Source organism: Schistocerca serialis, chromosome 6, assembly GCF_023864345.2.
Source record: "Schistocerca serialis cubense isolate TAMUIC-IGC-003099 chromosome 6, iqSchSeri2.2, whole genome shotgun sequence".
NCBI classification, from domain to species: Eukaryota; Metazoa; Arthropoda; class Insecta; order Orthoptera; family Acrididae; genus Schistocerca; species Schistocerca serialis.
The window spans coordinates 140,555,587-140,582,325 of record NC_064643.1 but is presented as its reverse complement, the minus strand read 5'-3'; the positions used below and the strand labels follow the sequence as shown (position 1 = coordinate 140,582,325).

At 43.4% G+C, this 26,739-nt stretch overlaps 1 protein-coding gene and 1 pseudogene across 4 annotated transcripts in view; one reads left to right on the top strand and one right to left on the bottom strand.

The window, feature by feature from the left end:
* LOC126483740 (hemicentin-1-like) overlaps positions 1 to 26,739 on the top strand; it is a 1,186,523-nt gene that overhangs the window by 887,199 nt on the left and 272,585 nt on the right. The window lies entirely within an intron of this gene.
* LOC126485740 (5S ribosomal RNA) lies at positions 10,417 to 10,534 on the bottom strand (annotated as a pseudogene).

Genomic DNA, 26,739 nt, shown 5'->3' with positions numbered 1-26,739 from the left:
ACTTACCTCACAAAAATCTTCGCTGCTCAAGCTACTGCAATACAGCGAGCGCCACTACTGCCAGCTAAATAAAAGATTCAAACTATGGAAGGCACTAACTACTGATAGGGATAGTTAGCAAATGAAAGATATTAATAGAGAACAAACAATAATGAATTTACCTTGATATCATCATATATAAATATAGCAGTTCATGACAAATTTCAAAACTCCGCCATCTCTCTCCCCACATCCACCACTGCTGGCGGCTCACCTCCAACTGCGCAACGCTACGCGCTGTTCACATCCAGCTGCCGCTGCCCAACACTACAATGGCGAGTATTACAACAATGCAAAGCAGCCACAGACTGCACACAGCACAGCCAGTGATTTTCATACAGAGGTGGCGTTACCAATAAAAAAACCTAAACAGCCTACTTACAAAACATCCGATAGTGAGAGCCTTCACCATAAATATCGTTCTTGCGAAGCACAACTTTTTGTTTATTTGCTCGAAGTAATGAGTGATACGGGCCCTCTGCTGTTCCTTGTTTATATGAACAATTTAGATGATAATCTGAGCAGGAATTTTATATTTTTTCCAGATGATAGTAAGATTTACCGTCTAGTAAACTCATTAGAAGTCAAAATAGGTATACACAGTATACTGTGCAAAAAGTAGTAATTGACCCCTAAAAATAAAAAGTTTGAGGTCTTCCATACGAATACTAAAAGGAACCTGTTACTTACCGGTTACACGATAAGTCACACAACCTTCAGGACTATAGAGACTGATCTAAATTCTTAAGGATTAAAAGTGCGAGAACCGTCGTATAGAAAATGTTGTGGGGCAGGTCAACCAAAGGCTCCACTTTACTGACAGGACACATAGAACAGTGGTTCCTAACTTGGGGGGGGGGGGGGGATACCCTGAAGAGTAAAATGAAATTTTCTCAGGGGTAAAAAGTGAACGATTCGATATTCGATTCTGTTTCAGTCACGAAACTAAATTTTTTCGAAAGATCATTACTATTGTCACAATTACGCAAGACTCTAATAATGATTATATAAGTTATCAATAATTACTTTTTCTCAATTAATAGCATTACTGCGGTGGAGGTTACAGGTTCCTCACTACACATACATGTTGTGCTTTGTTCGGTACATCGACGATGATAAAAGTGAGACATATACGTACGAAATGCTAAGTATCTCAAGAACAGGTCTCCAAGTTGTAGATAGTAACTGCAAGTACTACAGAAATAACTTCATCACTCTTCGAAACAGATGAATGAATAAATTGGCAGCACGACACAGCAGTAACTACATAAGAGCTGCAACAGTGATATACACAGTATTACTACTACTATTATTATTACTGGCTGTGGTCAGACAAAAAGCATTAACAGCCTGAAGTGTTCCAATTTCTGCCATTTTATAAGTAAGGAGTGCAGCATTATCTGATTTACGAACTTTAAATATAGTGCACATATTTTAACTTGGTCGATTTTAAATGGGGTTGTAGTGTGCAGGTCAAGCGAGTGCCACGCCACAGTGGAGAGGTGTAATGCAGTGGAAGTATGTTTTGTAACAAATGACACCCCACCTGTGGATGTGGATTGATTGCTTCCTTATCTGAGAAAGAGCTCTGGGTAGAACTTGCAATGCGCCAATGCGCCACGATTTGCTTCGTCATTCATTCTAACCTCCCCCCCCCCCCCCCCTTCCCCCCATACACAGAAACAAGCAAAACATTATTCATCTTTCATCACTTTAAAAATAGAAGTCTTTCGTTCTACAGCTTAGTTAGGTGCTAAAGTTGGTTATAATGACGGCGGAGGGGATGGAAGGGGGGGGGGGATAAAACAGTTTACAGGTGGCGGGAGGGGGATGGCCGGGGTACCAGCTAACGTCTGATTGCACTCACGGGTAATGGTCTATGGAAGATTGGGAACCACTAACTTAGAAGTTGCAACAACTCTACCAAAGAGCCTGCCTGCTTTGCAGTAGTCCACCATCTTCTGGGATATTACCCGACGGTATGGGATCCTTACCAAATATGAGTACTATTGACGGAGGATATCGGAAGAGTTTAAAGAAGAGAGCTCGTTGTATACTACCTCGAAATAAGGGAGAGAGTATCATGAAGACGATACGTGATTTGGAGTGGTAGGGTTTGAAGTAAATCTATTTCTCGTTGCAGTGAGATGTTTTCACGAAAGTTCAGTCAACAATTTTCTGCTTAGAATATACTTGGACGACTCACTCCTACTTACGGAGAAATGACCATCACATAAAATAAGCGAAATCATTGCTCGCACGGAAAGATTCGTCAAATTTCACACGTTCTACTTGAGTGTGGAACGGTTTAGAATTCGTCTGGTAGTGGTTCGACGAACCCTCTGCCAAGCACTTAAGTGTGAATCACGGAGAAGTCACGTAGATGTAGAAATTAGTATGTATAGAATTAAAACACCTGATAGAAAGACCGATTGGCTTCCTGCTACTTTTCCTAAATGATAAATGACTGTACACTCTAACAACACAAATTCACGATTTATGTTGAGTACTACAGCAGTAAAGTTATCGTATAGGTACTCAACATTCCCCGCTACGTGGGAACGACGCAAGGCTATTGTGTTCGGTTTGAGGGGACCTAAACGGCAGCTGTCGTCAACGTTGCACAATTACGCTCACCTCGACAGCAATTTGTCTGTCAACGCTCTGGCAGATATTCAAGTTGGCGGCAATGTTTTGCTGCGTACACGCCTCGCACTCCAGAATTCCGACAAGTTCTCCCCACGAACACCACAAAGCGCCTTTGGTTCAGCGGCATGAGCGGGCGATAATGGGAGCGCCTCCTAACTTGACTGAGAACGTCGCCAGGAATTCTGATACTGTGCCATAATGTCTCACACGAAAGCTCTTTAGCAGCGTCGGAGATATTTTGCGGCCAGTAATTATTTTCCGATACGATAAACTAATCTATTTTACCCCCATGGTCACCACATCTAATAAAGAGAGCGCTTTCCCAACTGAAATTTGAGAATAAAAGAAATTCGTGAAGCCTCCCGTCAGATATTTGTTCACGCTAGCAAAAGAAAACAGGAAGGGGAACTGCACCAGCAGGAATGGAAAATGGACACATCTACACACTAACATAAGAAGGCTATATTTTATGGCGGACTGTTGTAGGAGATACAGGAGATAAAAATCTCAAAGACCTACGAACCTCCTGTCCGTAATGAAGTCGGAGTTCACCAAATGCATAGGAAATATGTAAAGTTTTAATCATGAAAGGAACAAGTATATACATCCCCGATGGACAGTTTGATGGTCATGAAATCAATCACAAACCGGAACAGTCAGTATGAATTACTACCGTGCGTGGGATTTATAGTTTATGAGAAACCATTTGAAACAATTTCAGCTAAATCAGAATTGATGATAATTATGGTTTAAAGGTACATAACTGCTCGGTTATTAGTCGCCCTATCCACTCGAATTCTCTGAAAGACGATACAAATGAGCTGTTGGATTGCTAATCTTAGTAGCTTCCTCGTCTGTCGTGTTTCACGTTTTGTGACTAGGACTGGAAGAAGAAGCAATACGCCCAGAAGGGATGGTGAGGGTTGCTACATCTAAAAGGAAATGGGAAGGGGTTTTGCGTCACCTTGGAGCTGGACGCCCCAGCTTTAGAGTTGGTCACAGCCGTTTCTCCTCTACTCTGGATCCGTACTGATATCAGTATGTAAAATATGTAGAAGGATGCGCATGAAACAGTATGGTAACTACTGGCCATTAAAATTGCTACACCACGAAGATGACGTGCAAGAGACGCGGAATTTAACCGACAGGAAGAAGATGCTGTGATATGCAAATGATTAGCTTTCCAGAGCATTCACACACGGTTGGCGCCGGTGGCGACACCTACAACGTGCTGACATGAGGAAGGTTTCCAACCGATTACTCGTACACAAACAGAAGTTGACCGGCATTGCCTGCTGAAACGTTGTTGTGATGCCTCGTGTAAGGAGGAGAAATGCGTACCATCACGTTTCCGACTTTGATAAAGGTCGGATTGTAGCCTATCGCGATTGCGGTTTATCGTATCGCGACATTGCTGCTCGCGTTGGTCGAGATCCAGTGACTGTTAGCAGAATATGGAATCTGTGGGTTCAGGAGGGTAATACGGAACGCCGTGCTGGATCCCAACGGCCTCGTATCACTAGCAGTCGAGATGACAGGCATCTTATCCGCGTGGCTGTAACGGATCGTGCATTCACGTCTCGATCTCTGAGTTAACAGATGGGAACGTTCCCAAGACAACAAACATCTGCACGAACGACGACGTTTGCAGCAACATGGACTATCAGCTCGGAGACCATGGCTGCGGTTACCCTTGACGCTGCATCACAGACAGGAGCATCTACGATGGTGTACTCAGCGACGAACCAGGGTGCACGAATGGCAAAACGTGATTTTTTCGGGTGAATCCAGGTTCTGTACAGCATCATGATGTTCGCATCCGTGTTTGGCGACATCGCGGTGAACGCACATTGGAAGCGTGTATTCGTCATCGCCATACTGGCGTATCACGCGGCGTGATGATATGGGGTGCCACTGGTTACACGTCTCGGTCACCTCTTGTTCGCATTGACGGCACTTTGAACAGTGGACGTTACATTTCAGATGTGTTACGACCCTTGCTCTACCCTTCATTCGATCCCTGCGAAACCCTACATTCCAGTAGGGTAATGCACGACCGCATGTTGTAGGTCCTGTACGGGCCTTTCTGGATACAGAAGATGTTCGACTGCTGCCCTGGCCAGCACATGCTCCAGATCTCTCACCAATTGAAAGCGTCTGGTTAATGGTGGCCGAGCAACTGGCTCGTCCCAATACGCCAGTCACTACTCTTGATAAACTGTGGTATCGTGTTGAAGCTGCATGGGCAGCTGTACCTGTACACGCCATCCAAGCTCTGTTTGACTCAATGGCCAGGCGTGTCAAGGCCGTTATTACGGCCAGAGGTGGTTGTTCTGGGTACTGATTTCTCAGGATCTATGCATCCAAATTGCGTGAAAATGTAATAACATGTCAGTTCTAGTATAATATATGTGTCCAATGCATAAGCGTTTACCATCTGTATTTCTTCTTGGTGTAGCTATTTTAACGGCCAGTAGTGTATTTTAAAAAGGAAAGGAGTCAAACGTGTAGGTGCAACTGCTGGATGATGGTAGAATGCATCGGTTCAGGAGCGCAGCGAAATTGAATGCCTATCGGAGTGAGGCCATCAGCGAATGGCAAAAGTGCTCCATCACTCAGTAAGCAGGCGCGATGAGTGACGGCTTGCTATTTTACTTTAGTATCCACTCTCGTATTCGGCACCTGTTGCATAGAGGATTGTCCAGTTTCAGTTAACGCCATAGATCAGATAGAATAATGCATTCTTTGAGTGTATGAAGTACAATCAAAAGTGCTCCAGATGTGCACTGAGAGGGGGCCGAGAGGGAGGGGGAGTCCTTTTGCAGAAAGAGGTATTCGTATGTGAGACAACTGTTATTCTGCGTGAGCCGTGTGATGAAATCAGCCATTCTGTAGCACTGACTCTGACCAGTTGGAATTTGCTTGTATGTGCAGTGTTTTACCATTCCGTGTCCCACGCCCTCGAGGTATGGTGTCAGATTAGTGCCTAGTACTCTCAGTCGTACTTTCTCAATTGCGGTTGGGTCCGTGGCGAGTCTGTCGTCAAGTTCATTGCGTGATATGTCCTTGCGACTTGGCGGCCGAAAAAAGTTGTGGAGAACCATGCTATATCGTGATCGTGCAGCAGCTAGTGAATATTGTCTGTAATCTGCTCAGGAAGTTGCTACGTACAAGGAAGTACAGTTTTGTGAGGATCCTCATATATCGTAGAGCTCCATATACAGGTGTCATTTCTGCAGTAGAGGTACAACAGATAGTCGGTAGAGAGGGACACGGACATATGCATAATCGATAAGGTCATTGACTTTACAGACATTTGTACCAGGGTCCAAAACTAAAATTGGCAAAAAATATGTCATACATCTTAAGGGAGGCAACGCCACACACGTCATCTCACACCATCTGCACCTGTGACAGATGATGTAACTTGGGTTGCCTTCTTAAGATGTGTACAATATTTTCCGAGTCTCTCTTATTTTTTTCACGTGTGATTTCATGACAGTGATAATCATGATATACAGGGTGGTCCATTGGTAGTGACCGGGCCAAATATCTGACGAAATAAGCATCAAACGAAAAACTACAAAGAACGAAACTCGTCTAGCTTGAAGCGGGAAACCAGATGGCGGTATGGTTGGCCCGCTAGATGACGCTGCCATAGGCCAAGCGGATATTTTTTAAAATATTTTTTAAATAAAAACCCACATTTTTATTACATATTCGTGCAGTACGTAAAGAAATATGAATGTTTTAGTTGGACCACTTTTATCGCTTTGTGTTAGATGGCGATGTAATAGTCACAAACGTAAAAGTACGTGGTATCACGTACCATTACGCCAGTGCGGACGGTATTTGCTTCGTGATACATTACCCGTGTTAAAACGGACCGTTTACCAGTTACGGAAAAGGTCAATATCGAGTTGATGTACGGCTGTTGTGATCAAAATGCCCAACAGGCGTGTGCTATGTATGCTGCTCGGTATCCTGGACGACATCATCCATGTGTGTGTTGTAATAGCCTAATAGTGGCCGAGCGGTTCTAGGCGCTTCAGTCTGGAACCGCGCGACCGCTACGGTCGCAGGTTCGAATCCTGTCTTGGGCATGGATGTGTGTGGTGTCCTTAGGTTAGTTAGGTTTAAGTAGTTCTAAGTTCTAGGGGACTGATGAGCCCAGAAGTTAAGTCACATAGTGCTCAGAGCCATTTGAACCATTTGTTTTGTAATAAGCAAACTGAAAAAACCATGCGCATGCAAAGGTTTTACGTTCATTACAAGTGCTGTATAACACAATAATTACTGTTTGTCATGTTTCTGTGATCACCATCATCCTGATTCGTAGAGTGCTCCGGAGACTACACATTATACTTGTCGCACATGTAGATAAAATAATATAAATAAATTGGCTACACTGATATGATTGAAATTTCTTGAGTAACCAATTTTTTCCAATCTCATAACGAATTTCTTTTCTCCGTTTCCAGGATAAATATTATGTAAATAATAAATGAATCATTCAGTAATAGCAGTTTGCACGGTTAACGATTAGGTGGGAAGAAAAGACTGAAGTGCAGGCAAGGACATGTGCTCAATGGACCTCACGCCCCTAAAACTAATCGCTTAACACACACCTTTGCGGACTTCTTGAATACCATCGAGTATACAAAATACATAAATACTTGTAAAATTTTCAAACATGATTTTCACGAAAACGGTTGAAAAATGCGTCTCTCTACTTACATATGCTGAAGTCGTAGTCGTGCCCCACACATCCTGTCAACATGAATCAAATCGGTGAGGGGAAGTTCGAACAGAGGACCCCTAGTAATCGGGGAGAGTTATATTTAAACCTCCCGTCAACGCGTCACAGGTGAACTCGCTGTTCCATCCCTCTGATGGACTGTGGGTGGTTCCATGCATCCACACCACTGAAGGATGCTAAATTGTCAAGACCTCATTGCTGCGATTCTGAGAGTCGTGTATTTTTAAGCAAACGCAATGCAGAGCTTCGTCCCTCATTCAGTGAATCGACAGACATATCGACACTAGTATGGAAAACTGAAGTTACAAGATGCTACTAAACATTACTAATATTTAAAGATTGCCAGAGTCTATCAGCATTCAAGACTATTTAGTACTATCGAGAAAGTTACTTTCATGTATGTAACACAGCAGCTATACGAAAGTAAGGATATCTTAATTATTAAGTGCATATGATGTAAGTAAACTTACTAATGTGTTATCTTCTGTGGATGCCTGATTTTACTTGTTAGCCGCCTTGTAAGGTGGTCACGTCATTTTGATTTCGCAAGTTATCGATGTGCACGTCAGACTAAGAGAAAGTTATGTTACTGTTAAACAGTCTGTGATCTTTGCCTCTGCGCAGTCTGATACATTCTTAGCTGAAGTGTGGTAGCTAGTGGATGTATTCAGTAGTGCTGTGTTGATTTCTGATTTTTTCTGTTAGATAAGAAAAATTTATTGTAAAGTACGGCAATGATTAATGTAATGGATAAATTGAAAGGCGAAGGGACTGATAACGTCGTACCCTTTTAAATTCATTGTTGACTTTGTTAAACATAGTATTGTTCAGATGACTGTTATGTGTGAAGATCACGCGATGTTTTACTCTGTCATTTTGAATACATACTTCGTTCTAGAACCTTTGTCTTGGAATATCATTTCATAGGAATAGTTTACTCTTCACATCCCGTTTTTAAAGAAAGTTTATCATTGTTTTACACCATGTGACACGCAACATTTTGAATATTTATTTACAAATAGAAATCTAGCTTAGCTCCTACCTGCTTGCTATTTTACTTTCGAGAAAACCGCAACAATATTGTCAAGACGTGACGCAAATGGAAATTTTGATTAGGACCAGAGAATTGTTTTACTTCAGTTGCGCATTTAATATAAACATAAAATCTATTGATACTAGTTACAGTTCAATTTAAACTAAGTTTTGTTTAGCCAAAGGTTAGAATATGACTTTAATTTGGATAACGTTTGTGGCTACATAGGCTTGGTAATAAGTAGATTTTTATGGACTGAGAGGTGAAGTTGGGCTAAATTTCAGACAGAAACAAAACATAGTGTCACCTGCTGCGAGGTGGTTAAACTGCTTTACGTGTGAGACTAATGGTGACTGTCTACTGCTTACGGTTCTTACCCCCATGAAACGATCATGTGAATGAGCATGTCGGTGGTCTGCTACATATTGTACAATTACAACAGTATTTCGCTCGAAGGCTATCGGTAATAGTTCCTTCAGAGCTAGAATGCTTCGTAGCACAATCTGAGCTAATAGAGGCAAAAACAAGTGACAGGACACGTATTTCGCTTAGCTTGAACGGTTCTTGCGTAAAAATGTAAAAAAAAAAGAAAACAGGATAAAAGAAACTTCTGCAGGCCCAGTCTTGCGTCCTGCGACTGACTGATTCTCTCTGATTTGTTCCGTTGCGATCGACTCTCTGGTTGGCGCCCCCGCATTAGTCGAGCAATCAGCGCGCAGCCCGGCAATCGAAAGAGAGGGCCTCTCCGAAGACGCAGTGTCGATATACTGGATGCCGGCGACAGTCGATTTAGGCCGGAATCGATAGTTGATTGCGCGTCGCTCGCCTGGGACTCCTTCGGATCGCCTTGGTGCCCTCGTTCCCGCTACGTTGCGTTCCGTTCCGGCGATTCTGTGCGTGCCGCGTTACGCATTCCCGCGCCCCGGCGGCAAGGCACGCCCACGCAGACACATAATGACGCCCGGATAAAAATTTAATCTCACGCTGATGGATTTATGGCGAGAGCGCCGCGGACGGCGCGATTTATGGTGCAATCGTGTATTAAAGATAAAGCTTTCCTTCCGTCGTGTAGGAAAAAAGAAGAAATGCACAGAAACACTAAGCACAAGAAAAGATGCCGTTCTCGGCATCTCCACCGTCAAAGATTTGCATGCAAATTTCCTTCCGGGCACCGTATATCAAAGGCAATAAAACTTCAGTTTTGCAAAGAACTACAACCGGCTGAAATCTTTACGTCTTGGACGCGCTCAGGGAGCGAAATCTCTGAAGCTAAGTCCTCCTTGTTTCCGTACTACTACTGATGTATAATTGCTGTGGTCAAGACGATCAGCACAACAGAAACACATCTGATTCGTGTTCCACATTCGAGGATAAGTCAATAAGTAGCTGCAATAAATTTCTATAACTCATTACAAAAAGAGTACAGTACTGTTCGACGCACAATTTTTCAACATAGCCTTCTTTTTAGTGCACCTGGTCCACCGTTGCACAAGCTTTCGAAGACCCTCCGGAAAAAAGCATTTTGGTTGTGCAGAAAGCGACCTATGGAGCACTTCCTTTACATGCTGATCGGATATGAATCGACAGCCTCTTAAGACAACATCAAGTGGCCCACATCCAGTGACGATTCCTTTCGGCAACGTTCCACGTTTATCCTGCGCAGAATTTACGAAATTTGACACAGTCAAGTATGTTTTCATACGGAGGGTAGTGATTAATCTGCATATGATTTGCACCACTCCGTCTACAGGCCAAAAGTGGCCCATCGGGACCATCCGACCGCCGTGTCATCCTCAGTGAAGGATGCGGTTACGAGGGGCGAGGGGTCAGCACACCGCTCTCCCAGTTGTTATGATGATATTCTTGACCGAGGCCGCTACTATTCGGTCGAGTAGCTCCTCAATTGGCATCACGAGGCTGAGTGCACCCCGAAAAATGGCAACAGCGCATGGCGGCCTGGATGGTCGCCCATCCAAGTGCCGACCCCGCCCGACTGCGCTTAACTTCGGTGATCTCACGGGAACCGGTGTAGCCACTGCGGCAAGGCCGTTGCCCATATGATTTTCACACCTCGTCTTTTATTTAGAATTCAGGATCAGGGAATGGACTTGTTCATCATTGGCATTTGTTGTGGCTGTAACCGAACACCCCGCTCTTTCGGCATCCTTCACGCTCGTTCCGCCTCTTGTGACCCGTTCAGTCCACTGGAAAACACTTCGCGGTGACAAAACATTATCCCCATAGTGCGCTTAAAGGTTGGTATTGATCTGCGGCTGCTGGAACACCTTAATAACACAAGAAACGGGTTACGGAAAGCTGTTCTTTCCTCCATGGTGCAAACAGTTGGTGGCGCCACCATCTTTACGTCGCAACAGCGCAAAACGAACTTGCGTGATAACTCCGCAACCTACCACAGGCCATGACAACTGTGCCACGTAGTGGCTGGTGGCCACAAAAGTCGTAGAACCAACCTAAAGACAGAGTAAAATTGGCTTAATCTCTTTTTTTTGTGTTTAACGATCCGTAGACGTTACATCGTTAAGAGACAGATCAGGTTTATTTCGAAAAGGTGAGACAAGCCCACTGAGTCGAAAGGTCTGCACCGTTGCTGCTCGCTATGATGTTTGCCAGGCGCTGATATCAATTTGGTTTGTGTTTCACGCTGCGACCATCGTAGTATGGCCTGGTTACGTGAGCTACAATTGGCTACTTCAAGGTCAATGTACCATTGCGCGGTTTCTCGCGCGTCATACACATACTTCCATATCTCGGTCTGCATCCATGCTTTACGAACTACTGTGAACTGTATGGGAGAGGGTACTTGCCATTTTGCCAGTTATTATGGTTCCTCCCTCTTCCATTTGCTTATGGAGAAGCCAAAAATGACTTGTTAAATTCATCTGTGCAAACTGTAGTTAGTTAAATTCTTTCCTTGATGGTCATTGTATGAGCGTTGTGCAGGAGGATGTAGTGTATTCCTAGGTCCATCATTTGATACTGATTGAAAGTAATCTTATAGGATATAGTTGGCTCAATTTCGAGCATTTGGAAGCTCAGGATTTCCTATATTTCGGTGTTACTATGTTTTAGATCAAAGAACCATGCGACTGTCGGCACGTCCATTTTTTTAATACTTTTAATATACACTCATAATCCTATTCCGTATGGATAGCACACACGTGAGCAATATTGTAACATGGTTGTAAGCAATATCCTTCGTAGACAATGAAACCACCGTACACAGAAGGTAATGTTTGTTTTGAGCTGACGACAAATGGGTACCGATTATAAACAAGCACTTGTACAAGCCTTTTCATGGACGCAGGCTCTTAGCACTCAGATTATCGCTACCTCTTCGTGATGTACAACATGAAGTGTAATAACATTTGGAAATTAGTTTCTCTGTTTCACCTAACATATAATTTTTTTTTGTTCAATAGAATATTAGCACGGAAATCTATAAATAGCACGTGTAGCATATGAAGCAGGTAAAGATAAAAGCTGACATAAGTATTACCTTGAAGAGCAGGCCAATGAATCACTCTTCCACAGAAATAACATTAATAATGTTGGGTCGAATCGTCATGTGTTTAACTATTCTGGTCTACTAACATTTACAATTAACTGGAAAATTTGATCGAAAATTCGTAATTGTCTGAATAAGTGCTCAGGATAGTTTTTCAGCTCTTGATAGAATTGATGAATGCGTCTGCAGTGTGGAGATCTACATTCAAAGTGTGAATCCGTACCTCTTCTCCTTTCTCCTTTTTAATAACAACATTTATGGCGTGATGAACCGCTGTCGTCTTCGTTAGATGATGCCGAGAAAGTCGTTTTGCTTCAAAAACTTCAAGTAATCCACTCAGTCAGCGATGTGGGCTGGCGCATGGTAAAGGTTCCCAGTGAGAAGAGACAGGCCTGAGCGACCAGCGATGTGCCAGCAGCGAGGCTTCGGCGTGAAAGTACCCTGTCTCTGTCATTCAGAATTTTTGGCCACCCTAAAAGCGTCTGTACCGCCCACCACTGGCCCGTACGGTGGTCCACTGCTGTAGTACGAGGCATGGGTTCTTGCAGCGTTGCTCTCCTTCAGTTTCCGAAAGCTAATTACTGCATAATACTCTATTTTATGAATGGGCTGCGCCATTTTGTTTTGCTTCCTCGGCGTCGTGCTGTAGTAACGTGGTGCTGGGATTATAATGACCTCAGGTATCTACCAACAAACAAACAAAGTTAATTATGTAACTATGTTTCTTCGGGGCGATAAAACTACCCCTCATAGAGATAGAAGAAAAAATAGGTCTTTAAGACAGATGGAAGATTAACATATATCTCCTCGTGTTTGAACACGGTGTGTTAATCAATGGACCAGTCCAGAAAACGACACTCAGCACAAAAGATACCTCTCGTTATAAATGTTTTAATAGTAGTAAACGTGTATGCCTCACTCCACATAAAGTGTATGGTAATACGTCGTGTATGGCTTTGTACACAATCGTAAGGAGAGGTAGGCTGCCGAGTGAGGTGACAACTGTCGTCATAGGAAGGCTGGGCAGGAACAGAAATGATTAGTAAACATGAGATTTACTTAATTTGTATTCCTCCAAACAAATAACGCAGCAAGAAACAGAGTCTAGCTGATACAGCAGCAACAAGTATGATGATTACTCAAATAAAGCATGAACGATGATGTCGGATCCGCGACGAAGTGTCATCTGCGTAGTGTCACGTAGCAAAGTGGGCCGTGTGGCTGCCGCTGACCGCCTATACTGCAGGGGCAGACAACGCTCATAGTCCACAGTTGTTGGAGACGTGGCTAGGGGAGCAAATTCCATTGGATCCACCGGATTCTACACGGCCGCTGCCGGCGTCTGATGGAAACTTGCAATTCTGATGCCAATTTTTACGCCTGTGGGTTGGTATCGATACGTGATAAATAGTATTACAAAGTGTTGGAGAACATTCCTCACACCAAAACAGGGAAAAAAGTTCCAATAAGGGAATATTATAATTTCGGTATATTAGTAAAACAACGTTTTATAGTACCTCTCACGTAAAATTTTCCAAATCGTCCCTGGTTGCTTCTATACAGACATTCAGTTGTCGGATCACGAACTATCGCATGCTCTTCAACACACACTGTAAGAACCTGTAACATGAGAAGGAACAAAATATAGGTCAACGTGATAGCAACCTTTAGGTCCAATATGCACGTTTACGTACAGTGAGTAAAAGAACTACATACACAGAATTTTAGATTGTTTACAGAAGACTGAAGTAAAAATTTTTTTATGTGAGGAAAGGTCATATGTGCGCTGTTTCCCCGCTAGAGAAAAAAACTGAACACAGCCTCTGATTATTACTGTCATCATAACCATCACAGTACTCCTGTGACAATTTTGTCGCATAAAAAAGTGTTTCTTTTGGTCTGCTGTAAACACTTGAAATGTCCCCTTAGAATAATTATTACTGACTGTGCTTAAACTGACATACAATATTTTTTAGCGCAACGGAATCTGACTTTCAAAAATCCCTACAAAAGAATGGCCCTGACTAACATTAACCTATACGTTTCACAAATCACTTACCTCACAAAAATCTTGGTTACTCGAACTACTGCAATACAGCAAGCGCCTCTACTGCCAGCTAAATAAAAGATTCAAACTACGGAAGGCACTAACTACTAATAGGCATAGTTAGCAAATGAAAGATTTTAATAGAGAACAAACAATGTATTTACCTTAATAGTCATAATGTATATAGCACTTCATGACAAATTTCAAAACTCCGCCATCTCTCTCCCCACATCCACCACTGCTGGCGGCTCACCTCCAACTGCGCAACGCTACGCGCTGTTTACATCCAGCTGCCGCTGCCCAACACTACAATGGCAAAAAAAATGGTTCAAATGGCTCTGAGCACTATGGGACTCAACTGCTGAGGTCATTAGTCCCCTAGAACTTAGAACTAGTTAAACCTAACTAACCTAAGGACATCACAAACATCCATGCCCGAGGCAGGATTCGAACCTGCGACCGTAGCGGTCTTGCGGTTCCAGACTGCAGCGCCTTTAACCGCACGGCCACTTCGGCCGGCACTACAATGGCAGACAACAATGCAAACTAGACACAGACTGCACACAGCACAGCCAGTGATTCTCACACAGAACGCTACGTGGCGTTACCAATAAGAAAACCTAAACAGCCCACTTACACACTGTATACGTACATCCCGTATGTTTCCTGTAGGACTCTTTGCTGAAATGTCCCAGAAATATTTTCATTTGCCCATTAATATGGAAATGCGCGCTTGTTAAATAGAATCAACAGAGAATATTCTGAATATTGTTACATGTCTTTGACTAACGAATTTTGTAACTTTTTTAATTTATAGACGAAGTGAGTTTTGGATATATATCGACATGGACTCCAGTGAGGGATAATTGAAACAAAAAGCGGAACAATCAAATACTAAAACAAATACTATCAACTTCCATTTCTATGCCCATGTGGGAATTAGGGTTTTATATTTTAAGCTAGCAAAAAAACGCGCCATGTTAGCTGAGAGCACTGATGCGGTGCTTCCTGGACTCGGGTAGGCTCACTGGCCCCGGATCGAATCCGCCCGGTGGCTTAACGACGGGGGCTGGTGTGCCAGCCAGCCTGTATGTGATTTTTAGGCGGTTTTCCACATCCCACTAGGTGAATACCGGGCTGGTCCCCATGTCCCGCCTCAGTTACACGGCTCACAGACATCTGAACACATTCGCACTATTCCATGGATTACACTAGACTCGGTCAGTTGGGGTACACTAATTCCGTCCCGGGGGGGTACAGGTGGCGGCAGGAAGGGCATACTGCCACCCCTTAAATTAACCTTGCCAAATGCGATTACCCATGCCGACCCTGCGTCATTGCGGGAAAAAGGCACAAGCAAAAGAAAGATTTTAAGTTAGCGAAAAAAGGTGTTTATTGAGCGAAAAAGCTAACTTCCTTAACATTAATGTCGCTTGTTCTACCTTCCTTCTTAATAGTCCTCCTTACAACAGTAATAGTAACAAAATATAGTTGACATTAAAAAAATTTATGGTTTAGAAGTAAATAAAGGCAGTCCTTATGGCTCATTGCATTAACGATGGCGCTTTGAGCCAGAACCGGTCTTACAAGACATATTCTATACAACTCCCTCGATTTTCTTTACTTTTCTGGTTCTTTATTGCAAATAATGAAGTAATATTATGGAGTGCGTCAGCTTAAGCTTCCTGGCTTATGTCCACCGTGTTTTAAACCACCAGTCAAGGATAATTAATCAATTTTCCGAGAACTGGAATCAAATCATTGTATGTCAGTAGTCCAAAATGTTGAAGGAGGTAAAATTCTCACCTTCAATACGGAGAATTTCCGGGGAGACATAGTTTCAGTGCTACAGAATGTCGAAATTTCACAGCCTTAAGCGTCAAAAATTATGTTTCTTATCCTAATTACTTTTGAAACACAATAATGCTTTGTGTAGAATAGACTGATGGACTGCGGTTCATGAGTATTTTGATACAGGTCGGATATTAAAAAGAAGGATATTAAACAGAATTCGAAACTGTTTTGACGCCATCATTCTCCAAACTTCGATGCCGCACAGCCCGAGCTATGCCCTACTCCTGATTGAAAAATTACTTGCACGTCATCCTGCACAACATACAAAGAATTGTAGGTCTTATTTTGATAAAATCTGCAATTGTGTCGACATCACAAATACGAAACCAATGTAAATGTCCAAAACCAAAATCGTACTCCGTAGACTTCCTTCACAAACACACAGGTAATTAAAATGAACTTATATCCTTACGAATCCTTCAGTTACTGGCACGTTAGACTGACCAACAACTGATAAACTGGTGAAAGAGAGCTGAAATCTTAACTGGGTTTACAGATCTTAATTTCGTAAAATGACAACAGCGCTTAGTTTCCTTTACTGTGGACAGCTCATACCATAAACTGTATAACCTGTGAAATAGTTAAGACTATATCATAACGATCACTGCATTGTGTATGGAAAACTGGTGTTGTATGTAAGATTTCATGTGCACACTCCAGTAGTGTGCTGTTCATTAGCTTTTGGGAAGCAATTACACCATTTAAGAAATTCACTCTCACAATGTTCCAGACTTGGAAGGCTTCAATTTATCGACTCTCAGTATGGATCTCGTAGACAATATGCAGTGTTTTGCTCTAAGTTGGGCCTACACTGCCTGTACAGTCAGGAAGTAAACCTATTACGTACGGTCGGTTTGTAACGTATTGTAATTCGCAGGCACAGAGATATTGTGATTTCGTCATGTTTCTACGTTACCTAGTTGTCTTTGTGTATTTCTAAAACCCTGTCACTACTCTTTAGACTGACCACTGAAACGATAGCATTATATTCGCAAACTGTTCTCATCGGTTGGTTCAGCATTCTTTAGGGTGTAATTGTTGTAATTCCCAAGATTCATCCCACGTCCAAGCGTCAAAAATTATGTCCCTTATCCTAATTACTTGTGAAACACAAGCCACTCATATACCCCTGATGACTGCACGACACAAAGCATTACGCTTTGCCTGGACCCGTCATCACCGACATTGGACTGTTGACTGGAAACATGTTGCCTGGTTGGACGAGTTTCGTTTCAATTGTATCGAACGGGTGGACGTGTACAGGTATGGAGACAGCCTCATGAATCTATGGTTCCTGCGTGTCGGCCGGAGACCGTTCAAGCTGATGGAGACTCTGTAATAGTGCGGGGCACGTACAGTTGGAGTGATTTGGGACCCGCGATACCTTTACATACGACTGTGACAGCATCCTTTCTGATCACCTGCATCCCTTCATGTCCATTGTGCATTCCGAGGGATTTCAGCAATTCCAGCAGGATAATGCGACACCCTACATGTCCAGAATGGCAACAGAGTGGCTCCAGGAACACTCTTCTGAGTTTAAACACTTCCGTTGGGCATCAAACTTCCTAGACGTGAACATTATTGAGCATATCCTTAATTTCCTTGCAACGTACTGTTCTGAAGAGAACACCTCGTACTCTTACGGATTTATAGATAGTCCTGCACGATTCATGGTTTCATTTCCCTCCAGCACCACTTCAGACATTAGTCGAGTACATGCCATGTCGTGTTGCGGTACTTTAGCGTGCTCTCGGGGATCCTACACGATATTAGGCAGGTGTATTGGGTCTCCAGTGAAGTTATAAACCTCTAATGCTTATATAAATAAATAGTAGCGTTGTTAAACACATTTTACGCACATGCATGATCACCTCGTAGGAGAACTAATATGTCCTCTATAAAAATTGCCAAGCATTACACAAACAGATCCTTCGAAACTCAGCTCGCCCAACGGTGTCCAAGTTGATGTTGTGCGTCTTGATTGCCAGAATCATTCGATACAGTTCCGTAACGACGTTTAATGAACGAGATATGAACTTACCTATAGCAGAGTCGGCGACAGTTGACAGCGCTGTTACCATGTTTCAACTGTTAAGGGCAAGCAGCTGCAAACGTAAACAATAGTCATCTCTGGTGCAGCGGCGACTCTGAGATTTATACAAAATTGCGCTGCGTGACTGGTTGAGATAGAAGCGCAAAGCTGCCGAGGCAAGCCCACTGCGAGTGTCAGAGATAGACACATCGGCAACAGTCCTCTAGTACCGCCCACGTTTCCGGTTCGTGTGTGTGGGAGGAAACGGGTGTTTGTAGAAAGGGAAAGAGTGAGAGAGTGAGGGGGGAAGGACGCGGGGAGAGGGCAGAAATACTGAATTTTTCAGAGAGGAGTACGGCTGGTTCGCGTGTGTCGCGTCGCCTTTATTTTTAACCACTAATGTACGTCACGTGCGACTAGGCCGCGGACGTAGGCAACGTGGAGCGTGACGTAACGTTTACCGGGTAATTAGGGAGGGTGAGCACGGAACCGCTAAATGTTTGGAACATTACACAGAGTAAGCCAGCTTTCCTGTAATCTTCAAACATGGCGTGACTCAGAGACAACGTAAGTTTATGACGCAGATAGTACATCTGAATCTGTACTCGGCAAGCCACATTACGGCGTGTGGCGGAGAATACTTGTAGTACTACTAATCTTTCTCCGCCACTCTCGCTCCCCCTCAACCGTGCCTCACTCTTTCCTAATCCATTCGCGAATGTTGCGTGCGAAAAATGATTGTCGCTCATCCGAATGAACTTCAGTTTCCCGTCGTGGTTAATTTTCGAGACAGGCTTGGTGGGATGTAACATTTTCCCTTACTCATCTCGAAATTTCAGGTGTCACCTCTCTCCATGATGCGCAGCTCATCTTTTTCAGTGTTTACCACGGGATTTTTCTGAGGATCCGGCTAAGGTACGCACACCTACTGGAAGATCCCGTGATGAAGTATTCGCACCTCGTTGGGTCAAGGTTACCTTTTCTACTAACCCAACCTGATAAATGTCTTAGAATGTGAACAACAGTAAGAAAATAGGTCGAACAAGTATTTTGTAAGCCACTTCTTTCGTGGATGAATTACAGCCCGCCAAGTTTGTTCCAGTGAATCTTAGGGTGGCTGCTGCTTTTCCTTTGTGCGATCATTCCGCCTCCTTAGTCGCTGCGGACTGTTACTCTTATCGTAAACTGCCCTTTTGAATTTATAGTACATTACTGCTTGTTTAATTGTTTGGTGGCCGGACTTTTAAGGAAGACGACTAACAACAAATCACGTCCCACACAGGAATATACTGCATACCCATTGTTCGTGACGTGTCTAAGTAATAGCCGTACACTTGGTAATGGCACTTGACGAGTGTCTTTTAAAAGACCTAACACAATGTGTATATATATAGTTTAGTGGATCCCAACAATGAATGTTCCTAATTATGCCTTTAACGCCCACACGCTTCTAAATCAACACAGATAAACTGTTGCTCTGGAGAAGTTACTACTTAATTGATTTTAATTTTTTCACCGATATTAGTTTCGTCTTTAGCAACACTCTCCTATAGTTCGTTTATTCGTCGTTTTAGCCACTAAGGCACACAGCAAGTATTTTAAAAACAGTGTTAAAAGTAGTCATTTTTGTCGCACGAGGAACCACTTACAACAGCCGTTTGTACAGCCCTCCCCTCCTCCCTGGAACGCGAATAGGCGAATAAGCTGACGCAGCCCTGACAAGAGAACATTGCGTCGCGTACCGTGAAATTCAGAGTGCCCTCATGCGAATTTTATGCACTTAAACCACCTCAAAAATGTATCGCATGATTAATTTTTTTGAATAACTTGCAGTTTATATCATCAACTAAACCGTTTCATATGTAATTGTAAAACTACATCTGCAGGGGAACGAATTGTTACAGTACAGATGACTTCCATTAATCGGGTTTAATATGTTGACATAAAATATTTTATAACAATCCGTGTAGCACATTTCGTATGACAATTTTTGAATAACGTATCTTTTACCTAAATGAAGCAGTTCCTTGAATTATTTCCAGTAATCATCACAAAAATACAGTGTCTATCGCATGAAGAAAACAAACATGTACTTAAACCCAGGCACACCAGATAAACGAAACATTACTGCACTTAGACACGTCATAGTAATTATTATTTTCATCAGGATAGAACTGGAATGGAGTAGGAAATTTTCGTTAGCGTTATTCTGAGTATTGTGCTGCGTTCCAGGCATACTTCATCAAATTCATGACACCTCGTGATGCAAACTGACATTGCACAGAAGGATGAAATTTTAACCCACTATTTTGCTTATAAATATGAAATGACAAAGATACATCATAAATTATTTTGTCCACCAATTTTCTGAAACATGCCTTACAATATAGAAAAACTTCTTTGTTTAGAGGCTGAGTATTTTCGTCGTCCTCGTAAAGACAGATGTGATTGTAAGCCCAGACCAAGAGAGCAATAAAAGCAATGAATTATTTTCTGCAAAAGTTAAGAAACCGTTTCGAATGTAGCAGTGAAAATTATTATCTGCATTCCTTTCGGATTTTGCTACGTCTATACAAGACTTTTGCAAGTGAGTTTCAGTTCGAATTTGCCATGATGTTCCTGAATACAGAGATAAAGCTGCGGAAACAGTACCCCACTGATAAGAATCGCTGGAGTCGTATTCAATTGTATCATCATTCATCGACTGTACAAGCGACTAGGTCTTTTTTTTCGCTCGAAAAGATAAAGTGCTGTCTGCATGAATCCTAACTGGCTTTATACGCCACTTTTATTGGATAACAAGAAGGTTAGTCTTCACGCCAGCTAAGAATTTATCTGTAGTATTACCTGTTAATGAAATTTCTTCTATACGTTTAGTTGAGGTAAGCTTCGTAATTTTCCGACTTACTTTCAGATATAATTTCCTGAATCTGTTTAACAAGGTAGAATAAACACGGAAATCAGTCATGCTAATCTCACTTGCAATTCAAAAGGCCCAATCAAGTAGATCTCCCTCGCTACAGGAATTGACTCTTACGAGCAGTTCTAAATGTTTCGAGCAGTTTTTCTTCGAGAGTTTAGCGTGTTTCATTTTGGCACATATTTCCTACTTTGTGAAAATCTTTTTTCCACGTACACAGTTCACATTCTCATTTTACGTAACGGAATCGGCTTTGCGCCGGCCGGATTGGCCGAGCGGTTCTAGGCGCTACAGTCTGGAACCGCGCGACCGCTACGGTCGCAGGTTCGAATCCTGCCTCGGGCATGGGTGTGTGTGCTGTCCTTAGGTTAGTTAGGTTTAAGTAGTTCTAAGTTCTAGCTGACTGATGACCTTAGAAATTAAGTCCCATAGTGCTCAGAGCCATTTGAACCATTTGAAGCGTTTTTCCCTCCTTCGTTTAACCAAAAAATTTAGAGCCTTTTCTTTGTCACTGAAGGCTGTTACTTTACATGTTTACGTCGGGCCAGGAGTGTACTGTGTTTTTGTTTTGGACTTTAATTAGCACAACAGTCGTCGTTTGGACCACAGATCACGGGATTGTCGGTTATTTCTTGTTTCTTCAAATGTTACCACAATTTCTAAAGAAATTCAGACATCATTCGAATCAACATCCAGGAAATTAACTAGTAAATACCACATCTGTAGATCTTTATGGCTTTTGATATTTCATCTTTGCAAATTTGGAAATATTAATTCGATTCAGCATTACTGTGAAACTCTGGAGCCTGCACAAAGACAAATACTATTAGCTATCATATACGAGGAAAACACAAAGAAGATTAATTCACTGTTACCTGCATTGTTATCACTAACTGATACCGCAAAGGTAACTTAATTATTATTAATATTATAAGAGCTGCAAGTTCAAGCGAATAGTGACTGCGAACAACTGAGTCAGAGAAACTACCAACGGAAGCTGAAATTAACAGGTTACGATCGAATTCTGCCGTGTTATCTGATAACCGATTTCCGGACGATCAAGACTGCGCATCCACTGCATTATGCATGTCTTCCGCAGCTACGTCAGTGGTGTACATTCTTCCAGACGCCTGGAGAGCTACGAATTTGGCAATTTTCAATTTTTTTTTTTTAATACTTGCTGTACTTCTTAGCAGCTAACATTCTAGCTCTGTGTTTCTTCCGATGTTTTATTCCCTTACAAAAATTGCAGGACAAGTTTAGACTGTCACATTGGACGGTTCCTCAGTAAGATACGCTTGTTAACGTTTATCCGGCCACAAAAAAACCTGAAAACCTGCTTCACGCATTTGCACATCGCGTACGGGGGACAAGACCGCATTAGCTCGTCTAGAAGGACAGAGAGAGTGACTGCCGACTGAGATTTGAAACAGTAGTTAAAGACGAGTTAACACGAGTTAAACATTTAAGACGGTGATTGGCAGAAGCAGCGCAAACTTTCAATACTGTAGCTTTCCTCACTGTGTCATTCACGCTAGAATAACCGCGATATGTCTGTTACACAATTATGGCATATTTTCAGTGCCATCACAAAAGCATGTGTAGTTGCGCTGCGCCCGACAACCAATCGCCATTCCTGCTGCGCGGTCGCCTCTTTACATTAGGATTAAGTGTAAACTTAACAATGAGCACAGCATCTCTCTTCAACTTTCCTAACAGCGCACACCCAGCTGCAGAGAAGAAGAGGTAGTCTTCTTCATGTGTGGAACACCTAAGCAACGTACGCTGAACTTGGTTTCCAGATGCCGGAAGGCTAAGCTTTCCGTTTTATACCTTCTCTATTCATTGACGCTATTTAAGTACGCAAAATTGTTACCTCGGTGCTCCTTGACATCTCGCCTCGTTCCATATAACTCATATCTTCCTTCCCTCTCTCCCTCCCGTTCAACACTACCCGCACTTCCCTTACTGTGCATGAAGAGTGTGAAAGCCTTCCTTTCTCTGCTCAGCCGTACTACAAACATGGAGGTAATAAACGTCCTTCTGATTGCAGAGCCTCTCAGGCTGCTCCTTTCTACCCCCCACCCCCGTCCAACCCCCTCCCACACACACACACACACACACACACACACACACACACACACAGACATACATATATTGACACCCACAGACAAACACCTTTCCGCAGGTGGAACCTCTTTCGTGGAAACAGACGCAGCTCCCTCGCTCTTTCATCCAGGGCTCCCCCCCCCACCCCCCTCCCCACACCTCGGCCCAAACGTGTCTGGTATTGGCACTGCTCGGACCGTGGCGCAGCGCGTAACATGAGAAATCCATCGCGCTTCTTGCCCTCGGGCGGGCAGGGGGAGAGCGCCAGGAATGTGCGCAGGTTTTGCCACATATATAACACTGTGCACCGGCCGTGGAGAGTGGACGCGGCTGCGCAGAGCCGCTGGAAATGAGCGCCTGCTGCTCGTGACGGAAAGCGCGCCTGGAAATACTCCAGCTGGAGGTGGGGGTGGGGCAGACGGGCGCAGGGTGTCCCCTCCCCCTGCAGACCGTCGCAACTTTTCCGGCCTCGCCTCTGAATGGCCAACGGTGTCCTCGCAGGATCCTTTTATCGTCCCTCTATCTCTTTTCCATTTCTGGTGGAAGTTTAGCATCAGTACGCTTTCTACCAAACGAGCAATTACAGGAATATCTAGGCAGAAATGCAACCCACTTTATCTCTTAAAACCGGCCTCACAGTCGACCAATTGCAGGGTCCTGAAAGCTTTATCAAAATACTGTATTAAAATATTCTTCTTAACAAACCAACAAGACGTTCTCACGTAATTTCCTACAATCACGCATTTACACGATGTATCATAATTTATATGTAAAACTAACACGGTAAAAGTATGCGATAACAGATGCAAAACCGTTTCAGTAAGGATCGATACACAAACTACCCCTTTGCGAGATAATTGGGAATGTATGGTTAATACCAGCCACTGACTTCAGTATGAAATATTGTGCTAGCAATATAAAATACGCGTCATAGCCGTCCGGTGTGGCTGAGTGGTTCTAGGTGCTTCGGTCTTGAACCTCGCGACCGGAACGGTCGCAGGTTCGAATCCTACCTCGGGCATGGATGTGTGTGATGTCCTTAAGTTAGTTAGGTTTAAGTAGTTTTAAGTTTTAGGGTACTGATAATAGACCTCAGATGTTAAGTCACATAGTGCTCAGAGCCATTTGAACCTTTTTTCGTACGCGTCATTAATCTTTTCGATTAAGTTTCATTGTAATCGGACATTAAATTCACCCACGGTCCTTGCTGAACGAGCGGCTATATGATGCGACTCCGGCACGTTTTGCTGCTGATGGAAACGATATTTACGAACCAAAATGTTCCACGACAGATAGGTCGAAATGTGCCTGTATCTTGACCTACAAGATCATCTGACTCTAGTCCTCTTGATTTTTCATTAATGCATCAGTCCAGAAGTGAACTGTGCAAGACATAGAGCAGCTATTTGTACAGTCCTGTCAAGCTTTACGAAGGTCTCTGTAAAAATTCGAAGAGATTAGTGCACTGTTACATCAAAGTGGATTACCACCTTTAACAAGTATGAGTGTACGGTAAATAATAATAGACAAGCATAACCCACGGGGAGGTATATGAGCATTAGTTTCATTTTTAACACACGTATGGAGTAAAGGAAAACGTTTAAGTTTGATGGCGTTGCTGCAGCGTACATACAACGTAGTTCGTCTCCTATACAGGTATATAAGCACCATCATGTATGCAAGGGATTAATGTGGCATTCGTGTCCTTCCCGACATGCTCGCCGTAAATGCGGACATGTGAACTACTAACGCGTTTTTACCAAATGCGTCCAAACAGGCCTAAAGTTTCTGTTATTCTTTTCTTGGCTGCCGAAGGAAAAACACCGGTATTCCTCGGAGAATGAAAAATATATATGGGACGGCATGTCCGTCGAAGACCACCGATGAGAACGGTCATCATTCTTGTAATACAGCTTTACAAGCAGAGCGCGATCCTGCATTGAGACAATCACGGCGAGCGTCGCAGACGCGAAAGGAGGAAAAGCTGTCTGCCCGGCGTGTTTATACCGACTTCAGTGGGTCGTGCACATGACAGGTGCAGGTGTTTTCATTTACGTATACTGACACATACAACGCCATCTATTCATCAGTTTTCGCACTATTTTTTTTCTTCTGCCATACGATTTCCCCCTTCTCCGATAACATTCCGTTGCAGTTTGATGTCATTCTGACCAGTGGTGTTATTTCTACAGCGTTTTGAAACTTTAGCTTTTACTATAATCAGCCTGTATATATTTTTAAATTTTGGGATTTCGCTACAGTATCTTACAGCAAGCTCAGCGACAATATATGAAGTCACGGAGAATAACATCTCTTTATAAGCTCGATGGCGTCAACGACAGAGTAGCACACCTCCTCATCAATGCCGGCGCACTGCAAGGATCGCTGCTTGGTTCGATCCTGTGTTAGTTGTACACAGCATACATCCCACAACACCGCATGTGAAGTTGACCTTCAGCGCTGACGACAAGGTTCAAATGACTGTAAGCGCTGTGGGACCTAACATCTGAGGTCAGCAGTCCCCTAGACTTAGAACTACTTAAACCTAACTAACCTAAGGATTTCACACACATCCATGCCAGAGGCAGGATTCGAACCTGCGACCGTAGGACGACGACAAGGCCTTGTGCTTCAGGAGCCTTATTACACAGATGACGTAACAACGACTTCAGATGGCGATAAATCAACTACATTGTGCAACATAATTAAATGGGGCACTACTTCGAAATCCTGTAATGGTGTCCCATTACTACGCCGAAGATTGAAATTTGGCATTAAAGGTGCCCACAACCTTTCTCAGCAACGCTGCAAAATGCCCGCAGCTCGTGGTAGTGCGGTAGCGTTCTCGCTTCCCACGCCCGGGTTCCCGGGTTCGATTCCCGGCGGGGTCAGGGATTTTCTCTGCCTCGTGATGGCTGGGTGTTGTGTGATGTCCTTAGGTTAGTTAGGTTTAAGTAGTTCTAAGTTCTAGAGGACTGATGACCGTAGATCTTAAGTCCCATAGTGCTCAGAGCCATTTCAACGCTGCAAAAGCGGGATTGCTCTCGACGTCGCCATCGGGCTCACCGACACTTGAAGCAGCAATGTGTCAACACATGCAAAAGAGTGCTAGAGCGTGAAATTTCATGTGACGTGTAACGTGGCCTAATGATAGCACATTGACGCCAAATTTCGCCACAATTCGGGTTATGGCCACCGTGGACGTGAGAAAGGCTGGGAATGTCGTCACACACGTCTTACCCGTATTTCATACCGTCACTTGGCGCCATTTTTCGACTGGTGTCAGAACAACGACATTCAGTATTGAAATACCTCGGTTATTTTATGGATGGTAAAGAAAACTGTTTCACACTCACTGAGGCACAGAATCGACAGAAAAGGACCTGGAGGGTGCCCTGAGGTGTGTCAATGAAGCCACCCCATCCCTCGGGTCGTTTATTCCCACACATTTGGTGGTAGAAAACTGTTGTTCGTAGTGCGATCAAGAACAAGAAACGTTCTTCACAACCTTCGACACTGCTGACACCCTCAGGACGATTCATCCCTTCTCTGAGCACACAGATGTGCAATCCCACAGAACGTAATCGCGCCCCTTTGCAGTTCAGCGTGACATGAAATTTAGCCCAGAATTACCTCGCATTCAATAACAAGTCTGCGTGTTACCAAAACTATGTACCTACAAACTTTTATCCAACTTAAACTCGTATGCTAACCATCGACGCCGGCCGGTGTGGCCGAGCGGTTCTAAGCGCTTCAGTCCGGAACATA